This window comes from Canis lupus, chromosome 8, assembly GCF_011100685.1.
Source record: "Canis lupus familiaris isolate Mischka breed German Shepherd chromosome 8, alternate assembly UU_Cfam_GSD_1.0, whole genome shotgun sequence".
Classification (NCBI taxonomy): domain Eukaryota; kingdom Metazoa; phylum Chordata; class Mammalia; order Carnivora; family Canidae; genus Canis; species Canis lupus.
The window spans coordinates 8,566,161-8,582,310 of record NC_049229.1 but is presented as its reverse complement, the minus strand read 5'-3'; the positions used below and the strand labels follow the sequence as shown (position 1 = coordinate 8,582,310).

Below are 16,150 nucleotides of genomic sequence, written 5' to 3'. Positions count from 1 at the left end.
AAAATGTTTTATTCCTATCCAAATAGGGAGAATAAACTTTTCCATGTAAATCTCCAATATAGATACATAAGGCATCATTTTTATTCCAACCAAATGTGTTAAGCTATTTTTTACTTTTCAAATTTGTTGTTGTGAATTTTTAATGAAACAGGCTTTGTTTAAATTTACCTAACATTTTTCAGTACTGGCATTACCCATTATAATATAAAGGACACAGAACAACAACAAAGAGCTACATGGCTTTTTTGGTTTTAGTTCTAATGATTCTTAATCCATAAATTAAAATCAGTGTGAATAGGTGGATCTTTTGAAACATCCATTCTTCAAAGATTTATTCATTGTTGTGGTTATAGAGACAAAGCACATTAAAAAACATGTGCCAGAGTCCTGCAAATAGATAATACAAAGTGTTCCAACCCAAATCTTAATATATTTGCCTTCTTCTTTTTATTCCATGTTTACTTCCTCATTTCCCTTCTTTATGTCTTTCTTCTTCTGTGCCTCCTCTTCCCCACTCTTCTTGCTATCACAAACATCTATTGAATGAAGTTGAATAACATATAGCTCTTTCAATAAAATGTTTACAGTCAGTTGGGGTAATAGACATATAATAATATGTATACAAAGAATAATGACAGCACAGAAGAGACATTGTTTATTAACTGAGTCTGGGGGAGACCTGGAGGAGGCTGTGAAAGCAACTGATATGGGTTGGACATTGAAGGATCAAAGCAGGATGTCACCAGGTGGATGAAGGATAGAAGATTTTAGGTAGAAGGAACAATTCATACCAGGTTTTCTCGGAGAAAGGAGTGCTGTCCTTCCACAATTGCCATGTATCCAAAGTGGTCACAGTTGGGTTAAACCCTATTCATTCAAGATGGAATATACCTTAGGTATTCTTTTTTGTCTAGTGAGATTATTGACTTTCTGGACTGCTCTTCTCAGGAAATGAAGCTTGAGAAGAAGTAAGCAAAAGATAGGGGATTGATTATTGTCTGTAGCTAAGTGAGAATCAATCTAAGGAATACCATAGACTAAAAGAAACTTGGGGGAAAGTGTGCAAAATTCAGGGAGGGTTAATATTCCAGGACTTAGCACCCTAGTAGTCATTGCCCCTTAGTTTCTGATAAGAAAGAAACTATTAATTGCCAGAATTATAGGAACCATTTTTGGACATGATTTACAATATGTTATGTGAATCTAAAATTGGCTCAATTTAAGATTGAATTCAGAGATTCAAGATTAAACTCAGAGATTTCAAAGATTTTTTATAAGCCAAAATTGCCTAATCTCCCAATTTTACTCTGTTCCAATAAAGGTCAAGGATGGGGCATTGGCATAGTGGTAGGGAGATTGTAGATAACTATAAATAATGGTATAATAAGACAACATTGTATGTATCTCCATACTGCATAATTTTCCATTACGCTAACTCCTATAATTTAATTATCCTCTGAGTACCACTGAGATGAGAATCTTTTCCCAAGAAAAGTAATAAGAAGCCTTATTTATCAAACAGTCAGAAATCTTTCTGGCTTACTCCCTTCTCCATTCAGAAGGAATCACTTGGACACACACACACACACACACACACACACACACACACAGATATCCCCAAAGTTTTCCATTGCAAACATATGATATGATACAATACCTTTTAAAAAAGCCAGCTATTTTACCAGCAAAGAGTTTATTTGAGAATAGTGGAAAACTGCAACTCAAGACAAGCAAGTATTATGAGGAACCATAGGCAAGTCAGGAGAACCAGAGGAGAGCAACTTGGTTTAAGGAGAAAGGAGGAACCTAAGAGGGGACTATAACCGCCTCTCATTGGCTGAGTGTGGTAGCTTCTCATTGATTGGGCTGTTGTTGGGCCTTTTTTCCTGCTGGGTACATAAAACAATCTTCCTGTTGGGGAATTAAAGGTGTGCTTCTTACAGAGGATGGTAGTGTGTGAGAGATCTCCTTCAGGGCTTCCTGACTCCATTTTAAATGAGGTTTGCTTTATTTATTTTAACATTTACCCTTTTTGATCAAGATCCTTCTTTTTTAATTTTTTAATTTTTAATTTTATTTTTTTATAAATTTATTTTTTTGGTGTTCAATTTGCCAACGTATAGAATAACACCCAGTGCTCATCCCATCAAGTGACTCCTCAGTAACCATCACCCAGTCACCCCCATCCCCCACCCACCTCCCCTTCCACCACCCCTAGTTCGTTTCCCAGAGTTAGGAGTCTCTCATGTTCTGTCTCGCTTTCTGATATTTCCCACTCATTTTTTCTCCTTTCCCCTTTATTCCCTTTCACTATTTTTTTTACATTTTTTTAATAATAAATTAATTTTTATTGGTGTTCAATTTGTCAACATACAGAATAACACCCAGTGCTCACCCCATCAAGTGCCCCCCTCAGTGCCCGTCACCCATTCACCCCCACCCCCCGCCCTCCTCCCCTTCCACCACCCCTAGTTCGTTTCCCAGAGTTAGGAGTCTTTATGTTCTGTCTCCCTTTCTGATATTTCCTACCCATTTCTTCTCCCTTCCCTTCTATTCCCTTTCACTATTATTTATATTCCCCAAATGAATGAGAACATATAATGTTTGTCCTTCTCCAATTAACTCATTTCACTCAGCATAATACCCTCCAGTTCCATCCACGTTGAAACAAATGGTGGGTATTTGGCATTTCTAATGGCTGAGTAATACTCCATTGTATACATAAACCACATCTTTATCCATTCAACTTTCGATGGACACCGAGGCTCCTTCCGCAGTTTGGCTATTGTGGACATTGCTGCTATAAACATCGGGGTGCAGGTGTCCCGGCGTTTCACTGCATCTGTATCTTTGGGGTAAATCCCCAACAGTGCAATTGCTGGGTCGTAGGGCAGGTCTATTTTTAACTCTTTGAGGAACCTCCACACAGTTTTCCAGAGTGGCTGCACCAGTTCACATTCGCACCAACAGTGCAAGAGGGTTCCCTTTTCTCTGCATCCTCTCCAACATTTGTGGTTTCCTGCCTTGTTAATTTTCCCCATTCTCACTGGTGTGAGGTGGTATCTCATTGTGGTTTTGATTTGTTTTTCCCTGATGGCAAGTGATGCAGAGCATTTTCTCATGTGTGTGTTGGCCGTGTCTATGTCTTCCTCTGAGATTTCTGTTCATGTCTTTTGCCCATTTCATGATTGGATTGTTTGTTTCTTTGCTGTTGAGTTTAATAAGTTCTTTATAGATTTTGGGTACTAGCCCTTTATCTGATACGTCATTTGCAAATATCTTCTCCCATTCTGTAAGTTGTCTTTTAGTTTTGTTGACTGTATCCTTTGCTGTGCAAAAGCTTCTTATCTTGGTCCCAATAGTTCATTTTTGCTTTTGTTTCTTTTGCCTTCGTGGATATATCTTGCAAGAAGTTACTGTGGCCGAGTTCAAAAAGGGTGTTGCATGTGTTCTCCTCTAGGATTTTGATGGAATCTTGTCTCACATTTAGATTTTTCATCCATTTGAGTTTATCATTAAGAAAATTATTCACCATGACCAAGTAGGATTTATTCTCAGGACAGAAGGCTGGTTCAACACTTGTAAAACAATGTGATTCATCATATCAGCAAGAGAAAAACCAAGAACCATATGATCCTCTCATTAGATGCAGAGAAAGCATTTGACAAAATACAGCATCCATTCCTGATCAAAATTCTTCAGAGTGTAGGGATAGAGGGAACATTCCTCAATGTCTTTAAAGCCATCTACAAAAAGCCCCCAGCAAATATTATTCTCAATGGGGAAGCACTGGGAGCCTTTCCCCTAAGATCAGGAACAAGACAGGGATGTCCACTCTCACCACTGCTATTCAACATATTACTGGAAGTCCTAGCCTTAGCAATCAGACAACAAAAAGACATTAAAGGCATTCGAATTGGCAAAGAAGATGTCAAACTCTCCCTCTTCGCCGATGACATGCTACTCTACATAGAAAACCCAAAAGCCTCCCCCCCAAGATTGCTAGAACTCATACAGCAATTTGGCAGTGTGGCAGGATACAAAATCAGTGCCCAGAAGTCAGTGGCATTTCTATACACTAACAATGAGACTGAAAAAAGAGAAATTAAGGAGTCAATCCCATTTACAATTGCACCCAAAAGCATAAGATACCTAGGAATAAACCTAACCAAAGAGGTAAAGGATCTATACCCTAAAAACTATAGAACACTTCTGAAAGAAATTGAGGAAGACACAAAGAGATGGAAAAATATTCCATGCTCATGGATTGGAAGAATTAATATTGTGAAAATGTCAATGTTACCCAGGGCAATTTACACATTTAATGCAATCCCTATAAAAATACCATGGACTTTCTTCAGAGAGTTAGAACAAATTATGTTAAGATTTGTGTGGAATCAGAAAAGACCCAGAATAGCCAGGGGAATATTAAAAAAGAAAACCATAGCTGGGGGCATCACAATGCCAGATTTCAGGTTGTACTACAAAGCTGTGGTCAAGACAGTGTGGTACTGGCACAAAAACAGACACATAGATCAATGGAACAGAATAGAGAACCCAGAAGTGGACCCTGAACTTTATGGTCAACTAATATTCGACAAAGGAAGAAAGACTATCCACTGGAAGAAAGACAGCCTCTTCAATAAATGGTGCTGGGAAAATTGGACATCCACATGCAGAAGAATGAAACTAGACCACTCTCTTTCTCCTATATGAGTTCTATATCTTAATTGGAGATCATCTCAAAACACTGAGCTAACTTCACCCTGATGGCACATTGTTTCTACAGAATTTGACAGGCAACAGGTATGAAGCCTAAAAATGATTCTATTGAATGAGAATCATACATTCTGAGAGCCTAAAGGGGTCTTTCTTTCCTAGAAGCCTTGCAAAGAAGATTTAGCTTGTTTGTATTTCTCTTGAGTGCAGAGGAACAGCTCAAACATCAAGAGATCTCTGACATTAGGGATAGTTGAGTTTTTTCTTATAGCATATGTAAAGGCCAAAAAGATTTCCCCCTTTTGCAATAAATTGGACCAAGAAAAAGAAGGGAGGATTAAGATAAAAAGCAATAGTGAGTAAAAGGTATATATCCTGATCTAGTCATCTTCGGAAAGCTGTCTCCTTCAGCTGTTGTCTGGTTCAATTCATGGAAATTTTTATTTTCAGGTTACCAGTTGGTATGCAGATTCAGTTAGTGTTTGATGCTTCCCTTAGATGTGACACATGGATCCAAGATCTATTCCTTGAGTTTGGTGGCACAAGGGTTGATTCCTTTCTAATGAGGTTGAAGAGAGTCTTTCTGGAGGTATCTTTTTCAGCAGGAAAAATCTGTAGACTGAGGTGTAATATTTAAGATCTTCATCTTCCAGGAGCACACTGAGGAAAGATTTCTGCTAACACATGGTCATTCTCAATAAAAGCAAGTAGGACTTTGCAATATTGAAGTATATCCTCTTTTTGCCAGCTGTGGGTCAAAAGAAGCAGGAGTTATGTGCACTGGGTATGTTGTGATTATCTCAAAAGGTGAGAGTTTATGGGTTTCAAAAGGGGTACACTAGAAGGGCTAATGCCAGTGCCTTTGTCTAAGGTATTTGGAGATCTCTACAAATTTTGAATGACGACACTAGTGTGTTCAACTAACCCTGAGGAATGAGAGTGGTAAGCGCAATGAAAATATTATAAAACTGACCAAACATCTTGAAGCATTGACTGGCGAGATGAATCCTGACCTGTTGAAGCATTGACTGGTGAGATGAGTTCACCAGTTACTGTGAAGTTCAAGGAGGTGTGGTCCCCAGGAAGGGATGAAATTTTAAGCCATGCAAATTATTAGCAAGATATATGTATCACCTGTGAGACTGGAGAACCTGTATAAAGTCCATTTGCCAAAACTTGAATTGTCCATTGGGCAATTTAAAGTGTCCAGCAGCAGTGCAGACATGTTTTCCTGAGTTATACTTTAGGCAGATGGGGCAAGTAAAGTAAAGCAAAGGCACCCTATGCCTTGTTAATACTTCCCCACAAATACTAATTCATGAAGTTTTTCATTTGATTAGTAGACCAATGACTTAATGCATGCACAGTGGTCAGTAATGGAAACTTTAAAATCTCTGGCAGGACTGGATTATTATTTGACCCAGCCAGAGTTTTTTGTTTTAATTGAACCAATAGCTATTAAATTTCAAATATTGTTTTTCCTTCTTTGGGGCCAATTGTTGGACATCTCTAGTCAATTTTTCTAGATTACCATTTGGGGGAACATGCCTTTAGACCATGACAGAGGTTTGGTTGTTGGTTCCTTTGAGAGCAATGTTCTTTGTGGAAATATCAGTGAGGTGGTTTCCTTTAGCTTCCAGGAAATCAAGTTTGGAATGCCTAGTGACCTTAATAATGACTAAAGCAGCTGGTAAGATTAAAGCATCTAACAATTCCTGGACATAAAGGCCATTTTTAATTTTGTCCCCCTGGAAATGAGGAAGCCTCTCTTTTTCCATAGCACTCCAAAATTGTGACCTACTCCAAAATCATACCTACTGTCAATACAGATATTTGCAGTTTTGCCCTTGACTAAAATGCAGGCCAACCAAGAGTATATGACTTGACCTCTTGGGCTGAGGTAGCTGAGGTACAGCGTCAACAACTTTATAAGGAGTTATATTAGATTACTCAGCATATTTACCATTTTCACCTTTTAAATAAGAACCATTGGTAAACCATGAAAGGTTGAACAATTACTGAATTCCCTAAGCTAACAACAGGGTCCCAGAAGGAGGATGAGAATCTAGCAGATTGGAATCCCATTATTCAAAGCCAGATGTTAAGGACACCTGGGTGGCTCAGCGGTTGAGCATCTGCCTTTGGCTCAGGGCATGATCCCAGGGTCCTGGGATCAAGTCCCACATCAGGCTCCTTGCATGGAGCCTGCTTTTCCCTCTGCCTCTGTCTCTGCCTGACTCTCTCTCTCTCTGTGTCTCATGAATAACTAAATAAAATCTTTAAAAAAGGCCAGATATTAAAAAAAGTTTTGCCATAGGGGCAAAGCCTTTACACAAAAAGGATGAAGCCTTTAAATGCCTACTAGAGTTGGAGAGCTCAATCAAAAGGAGGGAACCCAGTTCTGAGAGGAGACTTACCAAACCAAAGGGAGAAAACAACTAACTGACGGATGTGGAGAGCATAAAGGGCTCAAGTAGGAGCCTCATGTTCCAAAGTTCCTTAGGGGCTCATCTGCACGTCCCACTTCTAACTGTCACATAATGTTGGCCATAAAGAAACAGATACTGTCTTAGCATATGAGAAAGCTCCATTTTTCTAACACTTTTCCTCCTTGTTGGGAGATTGAGCTTAATGTTTTTGGAGGAAAGTGTTGCAAAGCAAGCAAAGCCTTGATTCCTAGCAAATAGATATTTTTATTTGAATTAAATACCATTTGCTATTCAGGGGCCTCTGTTACATTAGTCACTGCACTGAGCCCTGTAAACAAAATTAAAATTTTAAATTTTTCAAAATTTAATTTTTTTAAAGATTTTATTTATTTGACAGAGACAGCACAAGGAGGGGGTAGTGGGAGAGGGAGAAACAGGCTATCCACTCAGCAGGGAGCCCGATGTGAGGCTCAGTCCTGGGACTTTGGTATCATGACCTGAGCTGAAGGCAAACACTTAACCAACTGAGCCACCCAGTCTCTCCAGTTTTTCAAAATTTAAAATAAAAAAATAGCTTAGGGAATTCAGTAATTGTTCAACCTTTTCCAAAAGGAAGCCATGTAGTTAAAAAGCCTGGCTAGAATTACAGTGGAAGATAATTTTGGAGATGCTAAGAGGTCTCTGCAGAGAAAATGACATACAGCACGGTAATAGCTGATAGCTGAGCCACTCTCTTTGGGTTGGTCAGCTTTGTTTTGATTTAAAAAAAAATACTAACACAGTAGTTTGAATCCTAGAAAGGATCATATAGAAGATTCTTAAATAGTAAAATTTTTCAAAGGAATAATATCAAAGAGCAACATCCATCAAGTAAGATTGAGGCTGAAATCAGCAGTGAATGAAATTTGCCGGTACCTTGACTTACATACTCACAGGAGGAATTCTTGGAGGATATTTTGAATAGTTTTCTATCAGGTAACAAAACTTCACAAAAGGTTGAGCTGAATAATCCAGACTGGGAGGATGACGCAACGTTTTTTGATTATCCCTTTGTGTTTTATACCTGAGATAGAGGAGATGTAAACAATCAATTATTTAAAATTCAAATATTTTGAGGTTTTGTCTCTCTCTCATACTCATGTGTGTGCGCACACACACACACACACACAACCCCAAAAACCGAAAATAAATAAGAAATGACCCAGAATTCTCACTCTCTAAAGTCTTAGTTGAAATATATGAGACTCCTAACTCTGGGAAATGAACAAGGGGTATTAGAAGGGGAGGTGGGGAGGGCAATGGGGTGACTGGGTGACAGGCACTGAGGGGGGCACTTAATTAGATGAGCACTGGGTGTTATACTATATGTTGGCAAACCGAACTTCAATAATATATACATATATATTATGTATACATATTCAAATACATATATAATATTATATATATAATATACATATATTTCTTTATAAAGAAATATATGGACTTTGGTGGCTAGGTCATCAGGATAGAAATCCTGGCTTTCCCATTTATTAGTTGTGTGATACTTTTCTCTGATCTTCATTATCTCAAGGCTAATGCTATTTTTAGTCTTGTTTGCAAGAATTAGAAGCTATGTATGGCCAGAGTTAACACGGTGCCTGTACCTACCAGGTACTATTACTTGAATTGAGGTTTTATCTAATAAACCAAAAGGTACCCATCCAACTGATAATATTTTCTCAGGGAAATAGGATAGATTCAGCTTAGAGATTATTTTTTTCCTGTGTTCCTACACAGAATAAATTTATCAGCTAAAATCTAAGGTGTAAAAAAATAATAATAATAAAATAAAATAAAATCTAAGGTATAATAAGTTAACGGTGTCTGGACATTAAAAATATGTAAAAACTCTTCATTATTTGATTTCAAAGTTCACTCGTGTTGTTTTATATTCATACTAATCTGCTGTATTAATCACTTGGGCTTTTGAACAGTTTTTTTTTAGAAAAGAATTATACAGATTTGCATTTCACCCTTTAAATGTTTTTGTTATTTTCAATTCATTTCAGAAAATGTCTAAAGTCTTTAATGAAGTACTATCTTCATTTATTAGTGCACTATAATTTGGTGAACTTCAGCTTAAAGTACAAGGATGACATAATCAATTATAATTGTTTTAGAAATGTTTGTCTTAATTTTTTAAGCTCCAAGGTAATAATAGCACTTTTCACCAGCAAAATACCTTATACAGGTGATCTAATAGGAAAGGAGTGTTCTCTGGTGGCTCAACAAGAAATTGAGAGTTCAGAGAACTAAGTTCTATTTCTGTCCCCTCCATTGACTTCAGTGATTTTAGATAAGTCACGTAATGTAGGCTGTGCTCTTCACATGTGATGTTTCCTGCTTTTTTAAAAGTACTTCTTGATTGCTGCTCAGTAGAAAAATTAGATAATTCCACTCCCTGTTCTTTCCTCTCTATTTGTTACTTGCCCTTTCTCTCTTTTGTTTCTTCTAGTTTGTATATCTTTCACTATTTTACATTATAAGGGTGGGGAGGAGCAGATAATGGTAGATATTACTCTGATATAATGATTCCAGTTTGGAGGCAGAAGAACATGAGTTCAATTCTGATTCTCCCTTTAATTAGTTCTATGGCCTTGGGGACATCCCTACAGTATTCTGAATTGTTTCCTTGCCTTAAGGTATACTTAGTGATATCTATTTCTCAGGGATCTAAGGAGTAAATTAAATAATATTTGATATGCATTGTATCTCCTTAGTTAACAACACTTCTGATTGGCTTAGGGGAAGATTCTGATAGAATCTTTATAAAAGCCATAAAAGCTTTCCAGTCTTGCTTTTATAAAAATCCACAGTCCTTACAGTGAACCAACAGTACTAAAATTTCTAAACCGCCTACAAAACACAAGTGCGCGCGCGCGCGCGCACACACCCACACACACACACACACACACACACGGCTTCTCCTTGTCTTTCATCCCCTAGTTCTTGATCATTTGCCTCTCACTAGTTCCTTCTTAGTCATACTGGCATCCTTGCATTCTTTAACCTTATAGAATTACTTCTGCCCCGGGGCCTTTGAACTTACTCTTCCTTTTTTCTAGAGACTTGCTACCCCAGATATAATGACATTGTACCCTCTTACTTCCTTTAGCTTTTTGTTTATATGTTACTAAGTGAATACTTTTGTGACCTTGCTATTGAAATTTGCCGCATCCTTAGTCTGCACTTCAGTACTACCTATGTCTCTTCTTTACCTCTCTTCTATCTCTGTTCTTTACTTATCTATTATTGCAAATCATATCAAATTACCCCAAAACCTAGTGGCTTAAAAAACACAAAAATTTTTAAAAGCTGTTTATTTGTCACATTTTCTGAGGACCAGGACTCCTGGCATACTGCAGCTAGATGTCTGTAGTTCTGAGACTCACAGATTTCAGTCAGGCTTAGAGCCATGGTAGTGGTCTTACCTGATGCTTGCTCCAGGAAAAACACATCCAAATTCACTCACACAGCTGTGGCAAGATTCAGTTCTTTGTGGACTGTTGGACTGAGGAACTCAGTTCTTCCTGGGATGTTGGCCAGAGGCCTCCCCTAATATTCTGCCACACACCGTTTTCCATAACCAATCATAACCTAGTAGCTTGCTTTCCTCAGAGAGAAAGCAAAAGAGTGAGAGAGAATTCCAAGATGGAAGCCATAGTGTGTTTGTAATCTCTAAAGGGACACTTTTGCCATATTCTTTTAAAATATGTCACTAGGTGCAGTCCACATTCAAGGGAAGGGTTTTACACCAGTAGGTGAATATCAGTAAGAAGGGATCATTGGGGGGCCATCTTAGAGGCTGCTTACTACACAATACAGGTAGGGAATTTCATTTTGCTTACTGTTACAACCCAAGAGTTCTTAACAATGCCTGCTGAATGGTATATTTTCCATATGTGTTTGTTGATTGGTCAAATCGAATTCAGATTCTGACAGTGTTTATTTATTTTTTTGACATAGTTTTTAATAAATGATTGCTACTATTATGAGTGCTTGAATAATACAAATGACTGTTATTCCTTAGATTATTTATTAGATTTGAATTCCTGTGATGTCAGTGAGTTAGACAGTATGAAAGAACACCCTAGGGTGCTTCCCCTAAAATCTTCATGTTTTGAAAACAATAAACCTCCTCTAGCTATCAAATCTGCAAATAATAGGAAGACTCGAATGACTACACAAAAACCTGTGAGACCAGAAAGAAAGAAAACTAAAGACTGGGAATATCAATCATATTATACTGTATAGCAGTTGTTGGAAAATGAGGTTCGTGGGGGGAAAATGTTTGAAAGTTACTCATTCTTTCCAATGAGTACAATTCTGTATTTCTATTATTTTTATTTCTGGAAAAGTGTGAATTGCTATTAAGGAATAAATATTCATTCCTAAACTTCTTCTTCTTAATGGAAGGAAGGTCCTGCCCTCGCACAGACATCATTTACTAGAGATTTAAGTCTTTTACTGAAATGAGACCTGGGGAAATCATAGGAATTAGAAATTAGCAGTAGAAGAACATCCATAGCAGAAAGAACATCTTGTTCCCATTTGAAGCTAGGTGAGATTCAGCTGAAGAAAAGTGCAGTTTGATGAGCTCAACAACATCTGTTTCTCATGTTCGTAACTGTTCTTGTGAGTAAATGAATAAATGACAGGTGCTGAAGAAGAAAAGGAATGCCAATAAAGCCCTGAGTAAAGGGATAAGACGCTCTCTTGTCCTGAAGGGACAACTGTGCAGTGGCAAAAAGTCTGTTGTTCAGAAGGCTGACTCAGGAGAAGGTGAGAAAAGCCCACAGATATTGAACAGCCATCCTGTGAAAGAGACCGTATGTGTGACCCAAGGTGGTAGGCCCTGAGAAGGAGCTGAGAAATCAGACCAAAAGTGGTTCCTGTGTAGACAGGATAGGAAAATGGCCACCTTTTGCACTTTCACTTTGGTTCTCCTTTGCTCTTTGCAGCTGTTATTTCAGGTTAGTGATCTGGGGGCTTCTTGAGTTATTCCAGAAAATGGGAAAGTCGTACGTTCAGGTACTGACACATCTACCTTTCGGTTACACTGGAACTCAGACTACTTAAAGACTTTACTAGTGGTTGAGCAGATGATAGTCACTTTTGCCTCTAATGACTATTGGCCCTATGGACATGAAAGTTTATGCCCAAAGCAGAAGGGTGCTACAACTGGGTGGCCATGCTTGTGCACTTTTCTGGGGTCAACCGCACAAGCACATCCCCATCAGTGCTAAATTGTTGTGAAACATGTGAAAGCTTTAACTCCAACGGGGTGGGGACTCCCCCTGTGGAACCCAATGGAAAGGTGGTAAGGTTGAAGCCCCCTTCACTGCCTCTATGAACCCTGTGCTACAAGGGAGGCAGGAAGTGTTTCTCTAATATGCCTTTCTCTGGAGAAACAAGAGCCTTGAGGAGATTAAGTGACATTCTTAAAACCATACAGATTATTAACATCAGAATTGTAATTTTAAGCAACCAGGGAGTGCTGGGAGGAAAAAAAAATACCTAAATGACCATATCAAGAATAGGAATACTCTTTAGGAGCCATGAAATTATAAATGTGACATTTTTACTCTGATATCTGGAAGTTAAATTGATTAGTGTCCAAAGAGAATACATTTAGTTTCTCCTCAAACAATATATTAAGATCATTTTAATTATATTCCTGTGTAAACTGCAAAGGCATTTGTACAGCAGTGATGGAATTTGCAAAAGTGTAAGTGCACAGGAGCTGAAGGCTTTAATTGGAAAACAAGAACACTGATGTACCATTCCTTTTAGAATAAATCCTAGCTTCAATTAATTTAGAATTAGAAGATTTGCAAAAGAATGAGACAAATATGGTTAGGCTAGAGGTAGCAAAAAAGTGTAAAAACAGTCAGCAAAAATATGCTAAATAAAAGCTGTTATTTACATTAGCACTTAACAGAGTAAACAAGAAAAAGATTGTTTTACTAATAAAGACAAAGGTAACAATGCAGTTGTAACAATTCAGGTTTTTGAAACTATATTTCAATCATTTAAGGGGCATTAATGAAAACTGCTGTGAAACCAAACATAAACAACTGGGAAAGCAAAGAGGTAGTGCTGTCTAGCGGATAGAAGTAGGAAATAGAAATGCCTGGCCTTGGAAATGGTATTCAGCTGGGTCTCTGACTCTCTAGGGGACTCAGGGGAAGGGTCTTTATTTCTCAGAGCCGCTGTCTTCTTTTTTTATAATAAATTTATTTTTTATTGGTGTTCAATTTGCCAACATACAGAATAACACCCAGTGCTCATCCCGTCAAGTGCCCCCCTCAGTGCCTGTCACCCATTCACCCCCACCCCCCGCCCTCCTCCCCTTCCACCACCGCTAGTTCGTTTCCCAGAGTTAGGAGTCTTTATGTTCTGTCTCCCTTTCTGATATTTCCCACACATTTCTTCTCCCTTCCCTTATATTCCCTTTCACTACTATTTATATTCCCCAAATGAATGAGAACATATAATGTTTGTCCTTCTCCGACTGGCTTACTTCACTCAGCATAATACCCTCCAGTTCCATCCACTTTGAAGCAAATGGTGGGTATTTGTCGTTTCTAATGGCTGAGGAATATTCCACTGTATACATGGACCACATCTTCTTTATCCATTCATCTTTCGATGGACACCGAGGCTCCTTCCACAGTTTGAGCAGCTGTTTTCTTATCTGCAACAAGGAACTCAAGCAAACCTTAACTATATTTAACTCCTAAAGATACTATGATGATATATTGGTTCAATTACAGATAGGCAGAAACTTGCAAAAGTATCTAAATACTTTGGACCGATTTATTTAGTCCTATTATTCTGTCTTCAAAAAATAAGACCAGGGAAGCTGCAGCATATCCAACAAATCAAAGTTGATTTGCTCACGTGAAAGTAAGCAATGTGCGAAACATCCTTACACCCACTTACCTACCTGCCTCTCTTCCAGCCTGGCTGTTACTAAGGGAGTCTAACAGTCCACAGTTCTGTTGAAGAGAGCTGAGAAATACTCTTCTCCAAGATGCCAACAGCCCTAGTTCTGGGGTTCTAACTCTGGTTCCTTATTTATTGCCCGTGTATTTTTGCAAACTTCATATAATCTATTTCCTCCCTTGTGAAATGGGGATCACATCAAAAAGATAGCTTTCGTAAAGATAGTGTTACAATGATTACTAGAGTTAGGGCCCATGGTTATTTCAGTAAAAGCTTGGAATTTTGATGAAATCCTTCATTAATGGGACAAAGAAAAGGAGAGAGAGAAAAATATATTGTTCTCTACTGATAAATTTCTTATTTAGAGATTCCCCATGCATCTCTGAATTAAGATGGATCCTTGCATTCATGGTTGTTGACTGGAAAATAAAAATGACCATAAGTTGAGGCAAAACCCCAAAATAATTGTACTGAGAATAATAGTGTATTATTTACATAAGCTTGGAATCCGTCTACATCTGAAAACATTTTAAGTTGTAAGATTCCATTCGGTATTCAAATTTTTATATTATTTTTTGACCAATTCCTTCATAGCATCTTCTGTCTTCCCACTGACTCGCACCCTCTCACATTACCCCTCTTCTTGCTGCCCCCTTCACTTTATTCATTTCACCTTTAGAACCTTCCAGCTCATGTATCAAATCTCTAATTGGTTTCTGGGTTTTCTGCAAATCTGCGGTTGACTTTTTCTTATTTTACTGAGATAGTTAAAGGTAAGTTATGGCCGTATAATTATACTAAAATGTGGATAATACTTACGTCAGTTAAAAGAATTAATGCATAACCCATTAGGTAAGAAGCTCTTAGATGAGTAGCAGCAAAGTGGGTGTTGGCATTCTTATACTTCTCTACTTAAATCCCAGAAAATTAAGATCATCAAAAGAGAGAGCAGTTTGGCTGTCAATACTGCATTATTACTCATGTCCTGTCCAACGCTTCTTTGTGTAACATTCACTTTGTTATAATTATGACTAAAGAAAAGACATTGTATTAGCACTCTTTATTAGATCTTATTAAGGCTATTTTGAACCAAATGCCTTTAAATTGTTTGAATGTAAAAATAAGAGTTGTTTTGATTATGTAGGTGACATCTTTGTCATTTGAAAAAAATCAAAACAAAAATTCTTAAACTTTAAACTTAAATCTGCTCTTTTCTTCAACTGAAATGAAAATGCAACACGCTTTAATATACACAAAATCTTCATGTTTTCTACAAAAACACTTCAAAGTCTGATATATTGGCTAAATATATTTCTAAATATATTTAGTACACAACTTGTAAATAACTGTTGAGGGTAAACACTCAAGCTTGGGTTAAAAGAAGTACATTGAAAATACAGTGATTTTAGTTATACATTGGAATACATTTTTGTTTTTTAATGACATGCATGGGTTACCATTGACATAAATAGTACTGCCTAAGTCTTCAACCAATTTTTTAAAGATCTATCCTGATTATTAATTCCTGTTTAATTAATTTTAACTCCTATTGTCACTAAGAGGAAATGCTATGATTGATGTCAAATACTTGAAGAAAGCTGGGTGACGGGCACTGAGGGGGGCACTTGACGGGATGATCTTTGGGTTTTATGCTATATGTTGGCAAATTGAACCCCAATTAAAAAAATTTAAAAAAATACAACCCAGTGCAGCATTTCTGTCTGCCCATGAGTCCTGTCCTCGTGCTTTAATAAAATCACCTCTTTGCACCAAAAAAAAGAAAGAAAGAAAAAAAAAGAAAGAAGAAAGAAAGAAAGAAAGAAAGAAAGAAAGAAAGAAAGAAGAAAGAGAAAGAAAGAAAAATATTGAATCCACTGGTTTCCATCATTATCTTATAAAATACCATTACCATAAATACTATGATTAAAATATGGAAAAATTACATCAGAATTCAGTGTGAGCAGTGGTCAAAGGTGGGGTGGCTCAACTTGACCCAAAAGCTTACCATTACCAAA

The 16,150-nt window shown here is 37.5% G+C and overlaps 1 long non-coding RNA gene across 1 annotated transcript; it reads right to left on the bottom strand.

Annotated features, from left to right (window-relative positions):
* Nucleotides 1-675: 675 nt before the first annotated feature.
* Nucleotides 676-13,770, bottom strand: LOC111097203. The gene is made up of 3 exons (XR_005362820.1): nt 13,711-13,770; nt 8,082-8,211; nt 676-957 (listed from the first exon to the last, which is right to left on the bottom strand). It is a non-coding gene; the product is annotated as an uncharacterized LOC111097203 (long non-coding RNA).
* Between the last annotated feature and the right edge of the window lie 2,380 nt (nt 13,771-16,150).